Source organism: Zonotrichia leucophrys, chromosome 2 (genome assembly GCF_028769735.1).
Source record: "Zonotrichia leucophrys gambelii isolate GWCS_2022_RI chromosome 2, RI_Zleu_2.0, whole genome shotgun sequence".
Lineage (NCBI taxonomy): Eukaryota > Metazoa > Chordata > Aves > Passeriformes > Passerellidae > Zonotrichia > Zonotrichia leucophrys.
In genome coordinates, this window is record NC_088171.1 from 46,719,442 (window position 1) to 46,725,441 (window position 6,000).

Sequence of the window (6,000 nt, forward strand, 5' to 3'; positions counted from 1 at the left end):
AGGGAGGCACGTGAGGCCGATGACTGATGGCAGGATGTCGTCTGACCTGTGGAGCGCTTCCAGCCCAGCATTACTGGAGGCCACGTATGTTGGTTAAAAAGGTCACGGCGCTGTTTGTGTTAATGCACTGATAAAGAGGCAGGGAAACAGAGCTGGAAAATTCTCTAGGCAGGCTCTTGTTCTGATAAAAGGCTCTTTTCAGTAGAAATTGGAGAAAACAAACTATTCCACATTCTTTTGAGCAGCGGTAGGAAAACCAACAGAGCTGTCTGCATTGGTGCAAATCCGCAGTCACTGAAAGGAAGTGTTCTGGCCCCAGCAAAGGGAGACCAGTGACTCCAGCACCACTGATGGCACCTGGAGAAACTGAGGAGAGGAAGGTGAAGGTTCTTGTCTGCCCCAGAGCAGTAGCTGAGCACCTGGCACCCAGCTCTGGCCTTCCTCACAAAAACCGAGCTGCTGCAACTCAGGAATCTGCAGCTTCTCTCTCTGCTGCTTCCTGGGTTCCTGTTTGGAGCTTGGTGATTCCCCATGGCTCCTCTAACCTTCCCAAGGTGGGGCCTGCCAGGTAACTCTCCCTGCCTCAGTTTACCCACCTGTAGGCAGGGCCCACAGCATCCCCACTGGACTGATGCTGCAGGTGTAGCTATTTAAGAAGGAGCTGTCTCTCCTGAAAGGCAGTGTGGAAAGGTGTCCCTGTACTGCCCTGGCCTTTCTCTCCCATTAGCGTTAATTAATACTCCTAGCATAATTCCCTGCCAGACGTAATGCCCTGTGGTAGACACTTGTAGCACAGCAGGACCAAAACATCCAGGTCTGGATCCGTTTCTGCCCTGATCCCAGGGGCATGGGATGCACCAACCCAGGCTGCATGGTGAGCATCTGGGCTGCCCCCAGTCCCCAGGCTGCCCCTGCAGCTTGGGGGTTCCGTGTGCAGGCAGCAGGCAAGGCAGGCTGCAGGCAGGGCAGGCAGAGCCAGCTGCAGGCAGGGCAGGCCGCCTGGAGGAATGCAGGGGCCCCTGGGGCAGCCGTCAGGAGGAACAACATGTCCCTGCCCTGCCCTGCCGCCTTCCTGAAAACCTTCGGGAAGGCAGAGGCTGAGGTTTGGCCTCCCCACCTCTGTAGCGTCCCATCCCACAGCTTGGGTCCCAGCTTGACCCCAGCCTTCCCACCCACAGCAGTCCCCAGGCCCACCTCTGCAGTCACCTTGCTTCATCCCTCCCTCCTCCTCCTCCACCCTCTGATTTGCCCTACAGTGCTGTGCATCATCTTCCTAGTATAAAGCATCTGGCAGGTGCAGATAAATGGCACATTTAATGAAAACTTTTATTAGAAAGCTGCAAGGAAAGTCCATCATTTCCCCCTGATATTCAGTCCAGAGTTCAGAGATGCCATGGCACTGCCTTGCAAGAAGCTGAGAAACACATTTGCTCCTGCAAGAACCAAGCCAGGCTCTATGCTGGAAATATTTCTGCCTTATAAATTGCTCTCTCTGTTTATACTCTAGCCCTGAAGCCTTTATTACTTTCTTGCTAAAACACACCAGAGCACGTATCTCAGGCACTGCAGAGCGGTGTGCGTAGTCCTGCGGGACGTGACCTGCCTGGGACCGCCACGGCCTGGAGATACACAGGTACTGGGACCAGCCCTGGACATATCCACAAACAACCTGGTGGGCTCCCCACTGGCTCCCCACACTCATTTGGTTGCAAATAGGCAGTGTGAGCATGCAAAAGTTGCTTTTGGAGAGAGATCTGGCTGTAAATTTGCACCCAGACTCCTCCTAATCATGTTTTCCCATAAACTATACAGCCGCGGGCTGTTGTCATGCTTTAAAATATGAGGGCGTTTTCTCCCAGACTGAAAAAAGATCGGGGCAGGGGGGAGGGCAGGGGAGAGAAACTTGTGAACTTGTGGTGGAGAATTTCTTCACATTTTCTCCATCTCTCTGCAATGTGAGCCCAGACACCAACGTGGCAGCGAGAAACAAAGACAGAAGGTCCCCTTCCTGCTCTCCCTGGCCACTTCCCTGTTCAGCCAGGCAGGCAGAGCTGTGCCCCAGCCTGCCCACCCTGGAGGGCCGTGCTGCCCCAGCACAGGGCTGCGCTGATGTGCCCAGCACTCCCACCGAGGTGGAGCCAAAAGCTGGGAACGCCACTCGGGGCTGCTTCTCCCCAGGTCACTGCCCCCCTCCACCCCATGGGCAGCTGAGATTGCCACGTGGAGCGGGGCTGAGTTACAAGCTGTCAGTATTATTTTGCATGAATAAATGCAGTGTGTAAGCCTTGCCCACAGGAACAAAAACAGATTAAATGAGCAATGTTTTGGTTTGGGGTTTGGTTTTGTTTTTTTTTTTTCTCTCTTCAAGGGGTAGGGTTTAGAATAAGTTAATTCAAATTGGCTCATAGATTTTGGTCCTGTGCTACAACAGCAATCGTGGACCCCTTAATTTCTTAATAGGCGTGGGCTGTAAAAGTCACAGGAACTATAAACATGTGGGACCATATCTAATCACAGCAGAAGGGTCTGCAAGTCAGTGTAGTATTACATCTCCAGTCTAGTAGAAAGTTCAAGTTAATCATCTGCTCACTTAAGAATACCCCTAGCCCAAATCTCACAGAAAGAATAAATCTGAGCAGGAAACTTCAAAGGTATTTTGCTGCCTAATGTTCACTGAAAGCGTTGCGAATTCTGCTCCAAAATGCCTTTGAATCGCTTGGCGGCGATCCCCCCTGGAAGGCGCTCGCCATCAAAGTGTCTGCTCATGCATGCGGAGCCTGGAAGGAGGCCAGGCCCAGAGCGAGGGGTTCCCTATCCAAAGGGCTTCAGCAGCCTTTTCCACGTAAGCATTGTTCTGCAGACAGCTGATTTGATCCTCTGGCATAGGAAGGAAATGTACTTTACAGAGCTGGTGAAGGTCAGCAGCATCCAGAGCGGCCATTTGGCAAGAAGACTGCTTCCCCCCACTCCTTCCCTCTGCAAAGGGGTGAGCTCCTGCAGGTCGGACTGTGAAAGGACTTACAGATGTTAGATAAAAAAATAACTGCAGAAAATGTGTGCATGACCCTAAAAAAGAAAGAAAGAAAAAAACCACATGATCTGATGGAAGTTAGATTCTTCCTTGGTTTGTGTGTTGAAAGCTGAAAGTAGAGACATCTACTCCCAAATCCTTCTGCTCCACCAAACAGTTTGTTTTTTAGAGGGATGGAAGAGCCTCATCTCAGTGTGTTGGAATAAAAAAACTCCAGTAGACACAAGTCTGAGTCTGATGTGCTGGATAGGAGCATGGCCTCCCCTGATTAACTTCACATCCTTTGGGGAGAAGGAGGCAAGAAGGTGCACGTTGTGTCATTTCCTTTCCAAGTGTTCTTTGTCCACGTTGCATATTGCTCCAGTGAGTAAAGCAGTGCTGGGGCTCACGCTCCCATCCTTATCTACCTGGTGCTCTGTTTCCTTTCTGTCATTCTCCATACAAATATGAACTCAATATGTGCTTCAGTACCAACTTTGTTGTTACTTAGTGTTTTAACACTGAAGCTTGCCCATTTTCATACTGAAAGCTAGGCATGTCAGCTAAGCCCATCTCCAAAAGCATCCTGAAGCCAGTGATGAGGAGGAAGTGTCCCATGCCTCAGTCACTTGCTGTGGTTCTCCTGGTCAGCCCAGGGTGTTGCCAAAAGCAGACTTCCAGGAACGCTTTCTGAGGATGCTTTTTAGACACTGAAACTATTTTGGCTTTCATTGCCCCAGCTGAGCTCTGCCTCAAACTTGAAAGTTTTGGTCAAGACCCACAAAAGAGGTAGTCACTCTGGCTCTTGGTAACTGGTGGCCTGAGCCCACACCTACTTGGCATGAAGCAGCTCATGGGGGCCACTGTAGCCTCTCCCAGCCACAAAAATGGGAGGAAAACCCCTTCCAACTCCTGGCACAGGCAGGGGTTTGCTGTCTTTGCACCATGGATGGAGGCTAAACCCTCCTCCTGAACTTGTGGGGCTTGTGCAAAGTGGGATTTAGCCCCCAGGGACCCAGCTTCTCCCAAAGTGAAAGAGGTCTTGTGGGGATCAGCTTGAGAGAGCTGTGAGACCCCTCCTTCCTTCATCCCCACAGCAGAGGAGAGCTTGGAAAGGTCTGTTAGATGGGATTGCTTGGAAGGTGGGATGTTTCCCTGATATTGTGAAAAGCTCCAGCATTATCAATCTCTTTAAAAAGTGGCAGATCATGGTTAGTAGCAATATATGCTGAGGTGCCACTTCTCCAGATCCTGAGGACTGGGGAGGCTCTGCTGCTTTGCCCTGTGCCAGGATTCCCATCTGCCTGTCTTCCCTAGAAACCATAAACTCCCTTATCTAGAGCTGTGCTATGGCTGGGCTATTTTTTGTGAGTCCAAAGTTCATCATTTATCAGCTCAAGCTCCAGCCTCAGGTCTGTTGCAGCAGGGACAAGCCTCCAGCCTCTCAGTCCTGCTTGGAGCCTCTTTGGAGACACCACAGCAGTTCCAAGGTTGCCCTGAAAGAAGTTAAAGGCACCTTTTCCAGGGGCTCACAGTGCCATCATTTTTAAGCACATTAGGCCAAATCTGACAGGAAGAGGCAGGATACTTTAGGTCTGGCCTCAGTTGCTCAGGAGGTTTTGTTGGTTGTTTTTTTTTTTTACTTCTGACATGTTTTGATCACAGCCCAATTCATTATTATTAAAGGCAGAGAATTTCCACATTCCTTAACATTTGGCCCTCCCTCCTGGAGCCTGGGGGAGAATTACAATAACAAGTGATGGGAATGCCAGACACGTGCCTGGACCCGCAGGATCGACTGCGCCAGTAAGTTTAGAGAGAGGTACCACAGCTCCCTACCAACCAGCCTCTCCCAGGAACCCAGTTGAGTTCCCACTGCTGCCCTCCAACCTCTGGGCAGCCCCAGGCTGTGTTTTGCCGTGAAAATTTTGCAACAGGCCCAGGTTGACAGAGGAGGGAGGCTGCGATGTAAAGTGTAGATTCACATGGGTGAGTATTTAGTCATAGGCATGAAGTGTCCTGATCACATTGGGGCATCCCAAATGCAGTTTTACACACACCTCCTATGCCCTTTAAGCGTTTGGGAACAGCAAGATTCGCCCAGTCCCTATGTATCACACATACGCTACCGAATTCCAAAGCAACAATAATTTGATGATGTCATGATCCATCTGCTTCTTTCCTGATCTAAATGTCTCTGGAGGTGGTCTTGCTGCAGTTACATGTATGATGCTGGAAAACGGGGTGAGGGTTCCCGAAGGTGTCCAGAAGGCTGGCATGCTGATGTTATCTTGGGCATCCAGAGGATACCTCTGGATACCTTCAGGCAAGGGGTAATCTTCCTCCGACGATCCAGGGCCCTTTAGTCATGTTAACTTAAACGTTAGACTTAAGTTAACTTAAGTCATGTTAACTTAACGCTTAAGTCATGTTTACTTAAGCGTGACTATCCAGCATAGAATGTCTATCTACACCAAGAAAATTCATACAATTTCCTACCATACAGACCAATTGCCCCAATAGTTATGGAATGAGAGTTTCCTCGCAGTTTTTCATGGGGGAGTAGGGCTCTTGTTTTTTTTTTTTTTCTTTCACGTCGCGTGTCTCGACGGGTGATTTTTCACAAGGCATCTTCAGGAGGATTTCCAGGCTGCATGGTGAAAAAGAGGAACATTATCCAGCGGGGAGACGAGGCAAACCCACCTTCCTTGCATCACGCGGGTGACTTTAACCAGCGTGCTGGTTAACCCCCTTCCCATCTCCGCAGCCTGACCCGAACCCTTCCCGAGCCCGTTCGGAGCCGCACGCGATCCTTTCGGACGGACCGCGCGCGCCCCCGCCGCGGCGCGGGGGCGAGCAGCGCGCGCTGCCCGGGGTGGGCGTGGCTTAGGGCGGGGTCAGCGGGGACGGTCGGGGCGTGTTCACAGTGGCCACGCCCCCTTCCCGAGCCCCGCAGCCACGCCCCCGACGGGGACGGGCGCGGCGGGAGC